Source organism: Protomyctophum parallelum, assembly GCF_964188405.1.
Source record: "Protomyctophum parallelum genome assembly, chromosome: 8".
Classification (NCBI taxonomy): domain Eukaryota; kingdom Metazoa; phylum Chordata; class Actinopteri; order Myctophiformes; family Myctophidae; genus Protomyctophum; species Protomyctophum parallelum.
In genome coordinates this window covers 45,887,195-45,904,147 of record NC_139703.1, presented here as the reverse complement: position 1 = coordinate 45,904,147, position 16,953 = coordinate 45,887,195, and positions in this window count along the sequence as shown.

Below are 16,953 nucleotides of genomic sequence, written 5' to 3'. Positions count from 1 at the left end.
GAATGTAGTGTATGTTGTTAGGTTTATGATAATATGCATGAGAATATTGCCTGCAAAAATATGTTAATTCATCCTATTTAGTTTTCAATTTACACCTACATGACACAATGAATATTGAATAAGCGTAGGAGGATACGGATGAAAAAACATTAGCCTTAAGGTTGTTTCGATATGGTGGTTTAGCAGACGTTACTTATAGTCTAAATCACTCACTAAATCACAGTACATCACATTTTGCAACTATTTATATCCAACTTTTCAAACCAGTATTACATAATCCATCCATCCATCTTCAACCGCTTATCCGTAGTCGGGTCGCGGGGACAACAGCGAGTGTTTCAGACTTCCCTCTCCAGAGCAACATTAGTGACTTCCTCCTGGGGGATCCGGAGACGTTCCAAGGCCAGTGAGTCGATGTGTTTCCTCCAAATGCGCCTTGGTCTGCCCTGGGGTCTCCTCCCAGTGGAACGGTGCCTCGAGGGAGACGCCCCGAGAGGCATCCTAACCAGATGCCTGAACCTCCTAAGCTGGCTCCTTTCCAGGCGAAGGAGCAGTGGTTCTACTCCACTCTCTCTCGTGTGACTGAACTTCTCACCCTATCTCTAAGGGTGAGAAGTTCTACGTTTTGGGCCGGGTAAGGCAAAAAAATTATGGCATATATGCAGATCTAGGTGATGATCCAGTCTTCTCCATGTATGGCTATCCAGGGTTTGATGAGGTCAGTGTTATCTTCATATATGGAGATGGCCACTGACAGCCATATATGGTGGCGTGACGTGTCATGAGGCGTGAGGGACTGATGCCCATATGGCGGCGTGATGGCGCGACGGACGGGTTTTGCAGGTTTTCATAGTAACCTGTGACCTACAGTCGCAATTAAATGTTTAATCCAGCTGTTGGATGTTGTATGAAATGTAAACCTGATGGATCAAAAGTCTTCTATATGTAAGGCATCATCCATGACGAGCATTGGAAAGTAGTACACAACACAGATTTGTCTCCATGAGGGTTTGCCTTCGATTCTTTTTCAATAACCACAAGGCATGCGGTGGATTATCCCATTTAAACCATAATCACAATGTAACTAGTGTAGTGTTGACTCATCATTTTAGGGCAATGTACTTTTGAATCTTCAATGTCAACCTTAGAATAAATACGAACTTACTACTCCAGCAAGTGGGAGAAATTATCTAGAAATGAGTACCAACGGAGTAAATGAGCTAACAATAGTCTTTTAACTCATTTTGTTGAAATTATTTATGAGGATAGCTTGTGATTAATGCTACTTTGCATGACCATTAACAAAGTAGCCTTCATTGTATAATGTGTATACATATTCATTTTTAGACCATTGATGAGACCACAGCAGTTATCTGGAAATATTGCTCTTCCTCCCACAGACTCTGGTCATGGTACAGTATCAGGTCAAATGTCAGTACCATTTCTTCAAAATGGAAATGTAGGTTACATAAGGTAATTAATTAATTACTCTGTCCAAACCCCACAAATCAAGTGTAGAGAGTTTCACTATAGCCTATTAACGTCTATGTCCTTTATCCACCCCAGTGTCCTGAAATCTGACCCCAAATTCCTTCATTGTGCTCATTGATCTCAGTCAGCCTACACATCCATGTGATCCATCCTGGAGACTGACACTGCTCAAATGTCACTTCCCCCCAAAAAACATTATATTATGGAATGTTGTCTTCTAGCCATACTTGTATGTTCCTGATTCATGCCACATACAACAAAAGCTTAAGACTACATAAAAAGAGTCACATACCGAGACCTTAAATGGCTCACATCTCCTGGAACTTTTATCTGGAAGTATTTCAGCAGTGGATTAAGTCAGCAAATGATGTCATACTCTTCAGTGCTATGGCGCATTAAGGGCTTTTGTCATATAGGCCTATAGTCAATATCTTGCTTAGCCAGAACAGAGAAACCACAAGAAAGGTATGGCTTTGACATGCAAGAGGGTTTTACAAAGTAGAACAACTGCACACCCCCACTTACAAATATGCTCAAACACTTTAGACTTTGTTCTTTGAATATATAACAGCAGAGAACCACATGGCATACTCACCCAACCATGACAGCTGTGGTGAATTGAAGTCCTCTGGAGTCAGATGTTAGGAGTTTGGAGGGAATGCACACAATAACTGGACCTAATTAACAGATTAAAGGGGTTTGCCCTCACATCAAGGTGACACTTTTTCTTTATAATCAAGGGAAGTATTGCAACTCTATCAATCTGTGAGTAGATAGTATAAGAACCAGATCATGATTAAGCTATCTTTAATCGCTACAACCACATAGATAAATAAAGCAATACATGTTCACTGTATGTGGCATGGATTGTATTGTTTTTTTTTAAGATATTTTTTGGCTTTTTCTGCCTTTATTGTTAGGATGAAAGTAGTCTGACAGGAAATGGGGAGAGAGACGTGGGGAAGACACGCACCAAAGGCCGTCGGGATCGGGAGTCGAACCCGCGGCACCCCGTCAGGCTGGCTCAGCAGCCTAGGTGCCCAGACAGGTCAGATTGTATTGTTTTGTGTGATTTAGCTGTAGCAGAGTCAGAGATCCCCAAAACCTTTGGTGAAAAACACATTTACTGTAAGTGAATTACTGGGTCAGTACATGAAAGTTGTTCGGCATGAGGAGACGCATATGGGTATCAAAGTTTTATAATGTGTTTTTATAACACATTTCTTTATATTACCTGTACACATTTTATCCATACATCACACACATTGGTACACAATATCTCTATAGTCATGTGATCAACACGGATCTGATCGATTTCCCATATTCCGTTCCGATTGGCTAAGATTGCCTTTCAAAGTCTGTTTTTAACAAAATGATCATGAACACATCAACACAGTGCAATTTATGTGAAATTCTGCACGCACATTCCCACTAGGCAGAGGACGAAATGCCACTTGAAAATGTTCAGCCTCATGATGGTGCTATAACAGGGCGATTTGCATTTTTACCTATAACTGCACCGATCTGTATATTTGCACACTCCCTAGAGGCCAAGGAAAAACCTTTGACCTCACATCTGCCTTTTATAGCACCACCAGGAGGCCAACGTTTGGGGTGGGGGTCATGGTGGCATGGGCGGGCGATCGGTGAACCAATATTCTCCAGTGGTTGCTCCATGCGCAGGCGCCCCTCCAGACAAGAAAGGACACTGGCTGGGTCAGGCTAGCACGCACATTACTACTAGGCAGAGGAATAAATACCACCCTTTTTATATTGGCCTGTTATAGCGCCAGCAGGTGGACTTTTACAAAACACATTTCTGGACCAAAATGCTTCAATTCATGACTTTGAATTGCCATCAAAGGCACAAGAAGAAATGGCACCCTTTTCACATTGGCCTATTATGGTAACACCAGGAGGCCACAATAAAGTTTGCTATTATGTAACTTTTCACATTTTGGGTCCATAGCACATCCACACTGTTTTGATTGGTTGCAGGCACAATTAAGCTTAGGCATTGCTAGTATGGCTATTTTAGACATGGGTTTAATTAATTGAGTTTAGTTAGGTTGACACTATTAGAATGGATTTGCTTGGGTTTAGTTAATTACATTTATTTAAGGTTGGGAACTGTTAGTATGGTTAAGTTTAGGCATTGGCTTGTGTGGTCAAGGAGAGGATAAGGATCTGGGGAAGGCATTCCACTAGACTAGAAAATCGTAGTATGCACATTCAGTGAGTACAGATTTTTGGATGACAAATTAAAGCTAATTGGAACAAGATGCTCATATAATGAATTAATTTAGATTTGACTTGAACATGTTCCACATTCCACTCCCTCTAGGTCTTCTATAGGATGTAAATGCAAATCAGTATTAACAACTGCAAATGCTGGTTCTTTTCTGATTCTGAGAAAAAGCTAAATGTTATTAATGTAATTGGTGTAAAATGTATGTGCACGGAGTGAACAAAGACTGATGTAAAAGAGAACAAATTGTGTTAGTCACTGTAATGAAAAGGCGTTTCTTCTTCTTCAAATCAACTATTTCTATTATCAGCAATATAACTAAAATCAACCCCAATCAATTTTCACATCTTTGTCATAGAAACCACAGAAATATAAGTAGGCAATTAACTGGAAACCAATAATTCATTCATGCATCAATTATTTAGAGGGGAAAAGAGCGACAGAGCAAGGGGAAAAACGAATGTCTGCAAAACATAATGTTCTTCAATGTGCATAGTGCCCTGCAATTAGTGTTTGAAATGTGGCATCTGCATGGTTCAATGTCTTCTCTCAGTGCTTCTTTAATCTGAGTGTGCACACTAAAACCACTTCAGCATTAAAACCACAGACGACATGCAGGAAAGATGTGGAGTCCCAGTGGTCAAAGCCTCATCATTAACCTCCTCGAACCACATTACCAGCAAGCAAACGCGACCTTGCTTGTCCATTGTTGCCTAGCAATGGAGAATCAATCAAGCATGACGAAACATACTCACAAAATCAATCGCATATTCGTTTGCACTGTTAGGGATGCAGAGAACGTACAGGCTTCATCAGGGATACTTTATAAACAAAGAGATTAAGGGTTCTGAAAACTGTTTTAAAAAGAAGCAATGAAAAGTGAACAGTAAAACACAGGACTGCAAAGCTTTTCTAGCAATGATTTGCAACGGGTATATTTCCAGAAATCCTTGACTGCACTCACATACTGTGCAGACTGCACAGTATGTGAGCTACAATATAAGAGTCACTTGAGTGTCTACCAGATCCACCCTGGGTTAACCAGGCTGGTGAAAGAACTAAACCTCTGGCCCAACAGTTTGTAAACTGTCCCAACCACACGTGTGGAGTTGGGCATCTGCTGCTGAAATGTTGGCGGTGTCGTGTGCAAACGCTAAACCCACGGGTGATAGGATAATTAAAAGGGCCCTTTTGAACACATGACATGGATTCAAAACCAAGGGCTGCAATTCACGACAAATCTGCTCAAGGAAAAGAGAAAAATAGACAATGGTGAATGAATGAAGCCTGTTTTTTTCTTCTTTGTGTGTTACAAAGAACTCCCTGGTCCTTGCTCGCTTAATTCAAGCAGGCAGCAAGCAGTAAGGGATATGGGGCTCCCAGAGGCCTCTGTTGCATGACATATGTGTTCCATTACGGTCCGTTTTCAAACATTTCTTCAGGTTTTGTGGCTTCACAGTCTGCCTGAGAGGAGGATTAGGTCCTCCTGAAATTGATTTATTTCTGCACCATAACTGTTTATTAAATATAATTGACCATCAAAGTTGTCAGAAAGAGAAGGAAAAAACAGTGCTGCTGGATTTACCACAGAAAGGGGAGCTTTCTTTGAAAAGCTATTTATCTAAAGAATGTCTTAGTCAGAGACCGTACTGGGAGGCTGAAAATGGGTCATATTTCAGCCACTAATACTACCACAGTTGGTGGCTGTAGGATTAATTAGAGCTAAAGTCATAATAAATGTGATAACTTGTCTCTGTTAAATAATATGCTACATTATGTTCATCCAGTGCTCAAAGTACTGTAATAATTCTCACTCATTCTCTAGTAGAAAAGTGCCAAGACATATTGGTAATGTAGATTTATCACCAACTAAGCTGGTTTCAAGAATAATTATTAACTAAACAACCTCAGGGTTGAATTTAGAAGGAACACAACTATTTCATAATAAATGGAATAGTGAGAGGTATACTATACACAGGCCTGACTGACTTCAACCATATCACTACACATGTCACAGCCATGGTGGTCTGATTACCATTATCAGCATCTTTAACAGACACATGCCTGGATACTTTTAAACACTGTGTAGCTGCCAGCTACACCAGCAAAGCATCAACTGTCTTCCCTTAGTTGTGTAGGATGACATCGTTTCAAGCAAACACTTTAATTTAATCTCTCACAGAAAAAGAAAGAATTCTTATCACAGATGGCTATATCTATTTGCCACCCGGTAAATTTGAAAAGACAAAAGATGTAATTTACAATTGTTATTCTTTCTTTCTTTATATTTTGTTAATCTTCTAAACGTTGTCTTTCTAATTACATCTGCCAACGAAAGACATCTGATATTATCCAGACTGAGCCATGTACAATCATGTTGGGGAATAAAAAACAGTGACATTAGCTGCCATACTTAGTGGGCTTGTTATTGACTTATGACAGCTGGTGTAATAATACAGTTTGTGGAGAGAATGTATAGTCTAATCAGTAACACTACCCACAATGGCTGCCTGTTTATCTAACGCGACGCCTTCTGATCAAAATCTCTAAACCTTCTTAATGACTCTAAAGCGGTGCATTTTAAACATCCCATGCTTTGAAAAGAGAGATAATGTGTTGTTAATGTTATTGCAAATGGGAACAACGTCATACCTGATTTACACTATAGTGGGCTAAATTGCAAAAGTCACAATAAAACAATAAAAGTAACAAAATAAATTACAAATGAATCCAACAATCTCAATGAACTATAAATCATAGATGTGTTTGAAAAGGAGCAGAAAGAAGCTAATGCTTACAATGAAGGGGTAAGATACCCCTTCTTGATATTAACACAAATCTTATGAGACAAAAATAGAAGAAACAAAATTACACATAGAACTTCACAATGCACACTCAAACATTTCAGTCAGCATCAACAATTCCCATTGCCCTCATCTAAGAAGAGTCACGCTGCAGACTGAAATACACACCTTTTAAAGTACGGACAGACATATGGCTGTTTTAAATGTTCTTTCCTTCTCAGGTCATACATTCCTTCTCTATCCTTAAACATTGTTTGAAGGTTCTTTGGTAAATAGTCTCAAATGGGTCTGTGCCTCTGTGATGTGGTCGACATTTGTACTGTTTACATGAGACTGGTTTAACCCACCTGCAGAAAAGTCACCTGTCTTAGAACTATTCTTAACGTGTGTTGTGTTTCTCTCTAGAGTATGCTCTAGCCCTGAGTGGTAACAGGAATAGACAAAGGAGATCACAGACGTAGGTTTCCAATGCCTTTAATGGCAATTATTTGTCCGAAAAACAGACTCTGCAAACAAAGAACAAAGAGATACGTAAAGGCGACAGCATATCCTAAATCATCTTTCTGCCTTGGCTGTTTTGATGTGGTCGAAATGAGCTGTTGCTCCTTTGATCGATAGCCCAAGGGAGTCTCATTCAACAGCTCACATTGACAAATTGCATTATGGCTCTGAAATTTGTTGATAGCCATATCAGTTTGATATATCCTTCTCTATCATCATCATCCCTTTGCCTTTTTTTGCTACAACTTCATGTCCTGCTGTTGATACAGAAGCAAACTGCAACTGTAATGATCTGTGTCATTGTTGAAAGCTTCCCACATAACTGTATTGCAAAAGCTTTTTGAGAACACTGATTCTCAATCATTTCCCAACATCTGGAACAATACAGTATACATAAACAAGAGGTGGAGGGTGTCATCACAGGTTGCAAAGGAAAGTGGTACACGGAAAGAGTTTACTTGAAGTGTACAATGTAAACAGTATGTCGGTCAGAAAACATCTCTGTTGTGCTGAGGAAATCTGGTCAAGAGGTACAGAGACCCCCGCTGATGGGGCCCAGGTTATGTGGAAATGGAACCCGTCCTCTACTGAGAACTCATACAGTGTATCAAAGCCACATCTGAAGCATCCCCTGGTGTTTTCCTCCCCTCGTGCTATGACCTATTGCCTTGCACGGTGCTGGGTTTGTAGATTATATATAAACTATGTTCAAACACAACCTTTCTTCCTACAAAGCTTAGCTCAGTGAACTACTCAGAGGGACCAACTGCCGGGGGATTTGAGTTGAGTAATGGAGAGGAGACACACTCTAGTCTGCTGTCAAGTCAGTTGATGGATGCAACATAATGAGAACGTCATTGAAATGCTATTGTGGTATTGTAAAATACCCATATATGGATTCAAAGAGATCAATTGCAGAAGCATTCTTCTGTAAATCCATGAGATGAAAAAAAAAATAGTTCTGCAGAGGGCATGGTGTGGTAGAGAGGAATCTATCACCATTTCTCATGGCTGCTTCATATTATCGCGTGTCCTTATCGCGGCATGGTTTTGAGAAACATCAGCACTCGCTTGTTCCCAGGCCAGAAAATCAAATGGCTTATCTCCTCTGACTGCATGGTATCCACAGAGACGCAAGGATGCATGCGGGACAATCGGGGCACAATCGGTCTGTTCCTGCAGGCAGAAAGCTGCTTGTCAGGTAAGAGAGATCCTGGGAGACAAGGAGCCATCAGTCAGGCCCTGACCTGTCTAATGAGACATTTGTTTTCTGTTCTAGAGAAGGTGTCACAAATATAAATAAAGAATAAATTCCAATATCATTGCCCCGATTTTGGAAAACAAAGCGCAATGTCTTGTTAAAGAGATGATGCATTTTGAAATTCACCTTCAATTATGCACAACTCTAGGTTGCCTTGGTTGCTTGAAGAAATGAGAAACTATTCTCCAAGAACTAGATGTTGACAGAATATGTTAACAGGATGTAAAATATTTAGCCTACTTCCAAATTAACTTTCTTTCCCCCATAATGCTAACTAGTAGTGGTCTTATACGGTGTAAAGTAACTAAGTGCATTTACTTAAGTACTGCACTTAAGTACTATTGAGTTATTTATTACCATTTCCAATATCCAGTACTTTTACTTCTACTCCACTACATCTCAGAGGCAAATAGTGTATTTTTTCGACACTATATTTATTTGAAAACTTTATTTAATAGTTACTTTATAGATTTTGATTATTATAACGAAACCACTTCAGCGCTATATACCGGTACGTTTCAGGCATTTGAAAAAAGTACCAAGAGTATACTTTTACTTTTGGTACATTTTGATGCCAATACTTTTGTACTTTTACTCAAGTACATTTTGAATTCTGGACTTTTACTTGTAATGGAGTATTTCTATATTACAGTATTGATACTTTTACTTCAGTAAAACAGAGTACTTTTTCCACCACTGGTCTTATAAACCAGAATGTATTTGTGCCCTCATAAAACTACCCTGGTTAGTGGGGCTGCTGGGCAGTTACAGTAACCTTTTTTACTGTCCTACAGTAACAGTTACAGTAACCACTACTGTCCCCGCTGACAAGCCATAATGGAGGTGCTTGACTCTCGATGATACCAGTGGAGTCACAGTCAGGCTTTCAGATGTTGACTAATTCAAGTTTAGGAATAGCAAAAAAGAATGCGGCTGTTGGGATGTCATAGGCCACAGCAGAGAATGATACACAGAAATCATTTCTGCATACAAATTATTCACTAATATGAAAAACACTAAAATTATTTTTGCTCATACTTTTCGCCACAAGGGGTTGCTTTTTGTGAAATGGAAGCTTGGAATGTTCTATGGGGAATAAAATGCTTCACAGCCTTGGCTGATTAACGTCCTGCACAAGACAATTACACTACACTCAGCAGAACCAAATTGTCACTTGAATTCTTAACACTAATCATTGTGCCTGTATATAAGCATGCTGCAAAGAATTTGTCATAGCTGTTTTCCCCCCGTTTTGTGTATGGTTGTTTATCCAAAACAAAAGGAGGACAATTAATTAGAGGCATTCCATGATTTACTTCATAGACATTGAACGTTATCATTAGGAGTGAAGAATTCATGCAATTGGGCCTGGTTTTCAAGATAATCAAGTGACCAGTGCCCATGTACCTGTCAAGCAACTTCAAAAGAGTGAGAAAAGCCCACAGGCACAACACCAGAGGTAGCTCCACTGATTTAATTGTCTCCACCAGCCGAAGGCATGGGGAGAGTATGTTTTGCACTCCGTCCGTCCGTCCGTGTGTCCGTGTGTCCGTCCGTGACCAGCTAATCTCAGCCACCGTTAACCCGGTCGATGCCAAATTTTGCACACACACTCCCTGGATGCCAACCATGAACCTCTGCCCCAAACTTTCCAGAACGGCCTGTTATAGCGCCACCAGGAGGCCGCTTTGTGCAAAACAAGTTTTTTCACAGTACACCTACAGATTTTGTCCAAACATCACGCAAATTAGTACACAGTCTCTCTAGAGCCATTCAACGAAACGGGTCTTTCAGATTTCTCAGACTCCATCCTGATTGGTTAAGATTGGCTTCCAAAGTTCACAGGAGTGCTCAGTTTCAAACAAAATGCTGCAAATCATGAACACATCGCGTGATTTCCCTGAAATTGTGCACGCACATTCCCACTAGGCCGAGGACGAAATGCCACATGAACAATTTCAACTCAGCCTCAAGGTGGCGCTATAACTGGCCCAAAAGTGTTTTTACCTCTAACTGCACGGATCTGTGGATAACCTGGTGGAGACCTGTGCCCAGAAGGGCACTTTTTCTAGTTCCATTCTCATTTCATTTGGGCACAATTTTCGGGATGAATTAATTCTACTATTATACCACATTATAACAAAATGTGGCATGCCCGACTACCAGCCATCAAACAGTGTGACTCCCAACCCGCCATGAAAAAGCATGTGTCTGCAATTTACAACTGCACCTAGAAATTACCCCTCACTGTTTTACTTTTACTGCTCCTAGCATTGATGATTTATTTTATAGTATTAGATTAATTGAATAGGACCATAATGGAAACAAGCCTGCAGGGCTTTGTGTGTTCTTTTAACATTATTGTACTTCAGTCAGATAGAATAGATTTAACCAATATTTATTACAGAATGAGAATGCAAGTGTGCATATAATATTTTATCTTGGCGTTCGGCTCTGCTACATTTTTCTCCCTGCTCGGCACAATTAAACACCATTATTAAACATTAAGAGCAGGGAGATAGATATACAATAACAACCCCCCATGGGGAACAGAAATAACACAGCCCACCGGTGGTGCTGGGGTGGTGGTGGGAGCAAACATCACATATCAACCACCTGCAGGAACCATATGCAGAAGGAAGGCAGGAAGAAGCATCTTCTTCTTTGTATTTAATGGCAGGTTGCAACCAATTAAGGAAGAAGCATGCAGTCTAGGATAGCTTGCCACATCAGCGAATGACATGTGGGTCTTGCACACACTGAATACACCCACATAGTAATGCAGAATATTAACCCCTTGGCCATTTTTTAAACTAGCTCCTCACCACTCGCCCTATACACTTCCACTCGGTTTGAGCATAGATAAATAATAGAGACACAATGCAATGCAAGTGGATGGGAGGGGAATTCCGGTGCCGTCTCTATTATTTATATATCTATGCTCAAACCAAGTGGAAGTGTGTAGGAGGAGTGGCGAGGAGCTAGATTCAAAAAGAGCACAGCACGAAACCCCTCAAGTATATCTGACTAAACTAACTCTGCAAGCTACATATCATTTTTTGCAAACTTGTTAATAAAGTATCAATCAATCAATCAAACAAACAAACGTCTTTGTTTTCTTGAAAACCTTAATTGTCAGGCAGAAAATGTTTTTAGCTTTTCTTCACTAGCGACCATTCTTCAAAACCTGATTTATGTGCCAGTAACGCATCGAAAATGATCTACAAGCTCACAACACGCCTCAGTAGTCAGTGCAACACATTGTGAGATTGTAGATTTGCTATTTTCGAGTGCAACACGCCGCTGCCAAGTATAAATCAGCATCACCATCGGTCAGTAGGAAGGTCAGCTGTGGGTTCACCACTTTTGGAAAACTACTGCCTTGCATAGCAATGGATTTCGTGTGCACTTTCAGGCTCCCCGGATGATGAACCCTACTGATTTTGATGGCCTTTCCTCTAGTGCCACACTCAGGCCAGAATGTCCACTTGCACAAAAGATATCTCAAAACCGATTGGAGAAATTGCTGTGGAACTTGTTGATCACAGCCATGCTCCCTGGAGGATGAACCCTACTGGTTTTGGTGACCCCATGGCCTTTCCCGTAGCACCACCTTCAGGCCAGAGTTTCCAGTTGCACACAATATTTATCTCAAAATCTTTTGGGCAGATTGCCATGACACTTACTGAGTGCATTCATGTTCCCCGGGCCAGAGCCCTAATAATTTGAGTGACCCCATGACCTGTAACACCACCCTCAGGGCAAAATGTCAGCGTTGTATCTCATAATCTAACAAAGATTGCAGGATAATTCCTACAGAGTTTTGGGACCGATTGACCTTTTCTCTAGCGCCACCCTTATGCCAGAAATTCCACTTGTTTTCTGTTTTTAAAGGTAATCTACTTTAAAACAAAAACTAGTTTTTAATTATGGGACTTTTGCACTTCATAATTCAATTTAAAGCCTGTGAGAATCTAAGGATGCCAATGTGGGGCAGTTCACAGTTCACACCACTATGGTTTGGTTGGGTTTAACCACATGAACCTTAGAGTCCCTATTCTGGGCAAGTCATAATAGGCGAACATTCGGCGAAAATAGCCAATCTTACAAGCTCACAGTGTGTGATGCATTGGGACGGTCTGTGATCTTGTAGATTTTAGACGAATGCTCACCAATTATCTTTACTGAAGATATTTTGTGTAGAGGGAAAATGGGGGAGCTAAGTACGACCCCCTGGGGTACCCCGGTCAACGTTTAAGTGGTTAAGGATCATCACAGTGTCTAGATGTAACTTGTAGACTCTTGTTTAAGAAATGCCACAGACAGCTGAAATATCTTAAACGTATTTTCATGCTTCTACCCAACATTTTTACAATTGAATGGTGACATTTTGTGCAATATATTGCATCTATTACATGTTTAAACAAAGCACTGGCATATTTGAACCAGAAATCAATATCATCCACATGTGTGCTTTTATGTACAGCTTGGTCTGATAATCAGTGCCAACAGTTTTCCATACATAAGTAGCCTTACATCCTAAACTTGAACCATTTTCTCTGTCAGAAAGAAAGTGATACACACGAAACAGATGGGTAGCTTGTTTTTAGTGAAAGCGGGAGGACAGTTTTCAGTTTCACAATTCTTTTCTGGGCAGTTCGGAAACCTGTCCACCAGTGATATCGTTAGGCAGATTTATTTTCTCCAATATTTTGAATTCCATTATCGTGAGAACGATGGATTCCATATCGCAATGCAACTTTATCAGGAATAGAAAACTCCCCCCTGTCAGGTGTAAAGGAGCAACTTGGACACTCAAGCATGAAGGAAGCATGAGTTAAGTCCGTTGCTCTCCCCAGGTTGGCGGAGGGTGTGTAGAGCCCAGGATCACATTAGATGATTGACACAGGGGTGAAAAATGGGTTACAAAATCGTGGGATAAAAAATTCTATTAGCTTGGATTCCCCATCGATGATTTCACTGGTGGACGGTTACTGAACTGCCCACAGCCCTCCCATGAGACACAGACGTAGTGTAGTCACCTCGGCTGACAAGTGATAAATTGTAGTGACCGTGAGTAGTTATATTTTCATTTGTCCTATATAGGCTGTAGATATCTTTTGAAATCAGAGAGAGAGAGAGAGAGAGAGAGAGAGAGAGAGAGAGAGAGAGAGAGAGAATCCATTGTCCATGCCGAAACAAATGAATAATTATTCTCATTTATGCATAAGATAACATTCCACAGTCTGCATTTTGTGTTAGGCTTAAAACAAAGCATTATAAAAGTATCCTAAACTGGCTGCATTTTCACATGAAGAAGTGTAATGTCTAGCCAGGACATTAAATATATAGAGTCAGCCCTGGGTTTACAACATACTAAATATAAACACATGAGCCATGTGATTGCTTTTGATCATGGTCTCCATTTAAGAAATGCCAGTCATAATCAACACCCTGGGGCAGTAATCTCTAGCAGATGTTTTCTTATGTTTTGTCACATTGCATGGTCAATCGTTTGCAACGGTCAAAAGACTTACTACTGACATGTTGATGAGCAAAAACAGAATAGTGTATTAGTGCCCCCCCCCCCCCCCCCTCCGGCACAGGTTGAGAGTGTGTGTGTGTGTGTGTGTGTGTGTGTGTGTGTGTGTGTGTGTGTGTGTGTGTGTGCGTGCGTGCGTGCGTGTAAAGGGCAAGGTTTCTATAAGCCCCTTGGAACATTGACTCATTCCATCTCAGAACTTTCATATCATTTTAGCATTCATTTCACATTTGTTGATACCTGATTCACAGTGATTTTCCATATTTGCAGTAAGATTAAGAGATGTGTGCTTTTTAAACCATTGATTGCTACAAAGGTCTTCTTTCTGAAAAGCAATAACTTTCACAGAAAAGCATATGGAGAATGATGAGTGAACACTAGTAGAATGAAAGCAATCATAAACGGTCCCTTTAATTAAACATGATAAAATAAGAGACCAGATGCTGGGCATTTTGATGCTGGCCGGTAGCCTACAGGCTTCCCAGTGCAAGGTGATGATGCTTAACACCAGAACGTGTCTGCTTCCAGTGTCAACTCCTCCAGCATCAGAAAGCAGCATCTGGTCCTGTTTAGAATCAACACTTGCGAGAATGGAGCGCATCGTTCAAGTGAGTGGAAAATCTTCATATTATCATGTGTCATATCACATGACCTCTTTGCTGTCGTATATCATCTGAATTAAACAAATATATTGGGTTAAGTTACGGTATTATATATATTTTTTTTTTCAAGGCTGTGTGCGACTCACATATCTAAATATGACACAACACTTACAGCAGATGGTTATCGTGTGTCGTTTGAAGAGCTCTTGTGTATATTTTGGATTTTAGCCTACCTACCCTCTGGCACCCGTTTCAAGATGCCAAGGATTAAAACCAAGAAATACAAACACTTTGTCCTGTCAGCCATTAAGCCACAAAACAGTAATACAATCACCATTAGGTGTAGTGAATGCAGGCTTATGTTATATTATGCTTGTGTGTAAATGTTATTGCTTTCGTGCTGTGTAACATCATTTGCAATATTTTCTGAAAATCAGTTAACCAGCTGGAAACATAGCACATACATTAAATGGATTAAACAGACCTGCGCAGAAACTCTGAGGTTTCAGATTTTGTGTGCTTTCACGATGCTGACAATATGTCCAGGTCTCTTCGTGCTATTTCACAGAAGCACCGTGTTAGTGTAGTTACAGTAAGTGACCAGGCTGAGATGGTCTCCAAAAACCCTCTGTTCTTGACTTCAAGGTCTTCATCCATCTGATGCTAACCCGTCTCATGAGGTAAAGCTCAAAAGAATGACCATGCTTGCTGTTCTCTCTCAGAAACCATGCACCTGGCACATTTCCTCATTGACATTCTGGCCCCCTGGCTAAAAAACTGCCACTGGGAGGTGGATGGAGGCCGCCTTGCTGGCTGAATACCTTATTTGTGTTACATAAGCTGCATTAGGAGGACTTGAACGTAATCTGCACTCAATTGACATGTACTTCATGCGTCTGTGAATTAGGCTAGTCGGCAAATGCAAAGTCGAGTTGAAACACAAAATGAACATTCTTCACGAGCTGAACGGTCCAGTTTAGAATCTCTTTGTAGGGGTTTTAAAGCTGAGAGCGGCTTATTATTCAAAGCAGATTTTATGTTGTTCCTCCACCCTGCCTTGTACATGAACATCCAGGTCAAATCATTTCTACATCCAGCCCCAGCCACCTCCTCTGAGTCGCTCGCATGTGAGCAGAGATTGGACGGACTACACAGACAGCTTAATTAGAGCCTGTAGATAACGTTGGAGGGACTTTCCTCTCGGAATCAGTGGGGAAATGAGGAGTCAGAGAATCAGATGGAGTAGATTAGTGGTCCTGAAGCCAGCGCAGCTGAGGAAGAATGTGCCTCTGATGATAATGAGTCTAACAGGGCATCAACTGCACCCTGTCCCATTCCCATACATTGCCGCATCGGTAGAACAAGGTACAGGCTGAGGTGGAAGGGCGACCAAAAAACCCACCTAAAGCATATACTTTAGGAGTGGTGTTATCGCTCCGACTCGAGTGATGTCGTAAATATTTCTGTAGTAATTTATTACACGTGACATTTTGTGTCACGCTCACGGAAGTAGAACAGGACTGACATCTAAATGCTATTTACACAAGCAAGAGTATACATGAAGGAGGGTGAATGGAGAGAAGAGACAATATCAAGATATTTTATCCGCAGCCACGTATTCTGATTCTGTGACAGAGTTCTCTCTCCCCCTTTTTATGGAGATCTCTCAAAATAAACTATTGACCTAAAAGCTCCCCGAGTCCCTGCCTTCTCAGACACTTACTGTACATGGTATAACCCAGAAGTCCACAAACCACTAAATTACATACCTAAATTGTCCTGTTTGACTGTTTAATGTGAAGTTGTTGAAAAAAGAAAAGAAGTCAGCAAATTCTTAATGGCTTAAACAAGCAGACACAAAGTAGAAGTAAAAGATGTCATTATAGTTTAGTAGTCAAATGACAAAGTAAAGGGAAAATGTGTGGATGATATTTCTTACTGATTTGTTTCTACAGAATATCGTTCTCAATGCCCTTTCGTAACCTTTAGTCTTCATGTTGTTGTTTACAAATCGCTGTCAGAGTAACGATGCCAGGTACGGCACATACCAGCTTGCGTGCGCAAAGCCCCATAATTGCCAAACCACTGGTAGAGGAAATGCAATCATATACAGCATACAAATTATGGCCCTATAAAGATTAGGTAACAGCATGAACAAATTAAAGCGCTGTGAAAACGGAAGGATTAGCGCAATTACACTCATTACACAACATCCATCTCGCTGACCTGACTCTGGGCTGAAAAACACAAAGAACAGGATGGCAGAATCCATAAAAATTGAAGGAGGGAAAGAGGGAGGAATCCTGGAATCTCCTCTAGTGCACATAGCCAGATCTGAGGTAGAAATTGCAACGTGCCCGAACAGAAGTTAGAGGAAGAAGCACACATGCAGCTTAAAGTCACTGTGTCACTTTTTTTGCTTCAGGGCTGCAATATACTGTAGTGTGCGTTGTACCAAATATGCTGTAGTTGACATGCAGAACATAAATGGATTGTGTTTAAAG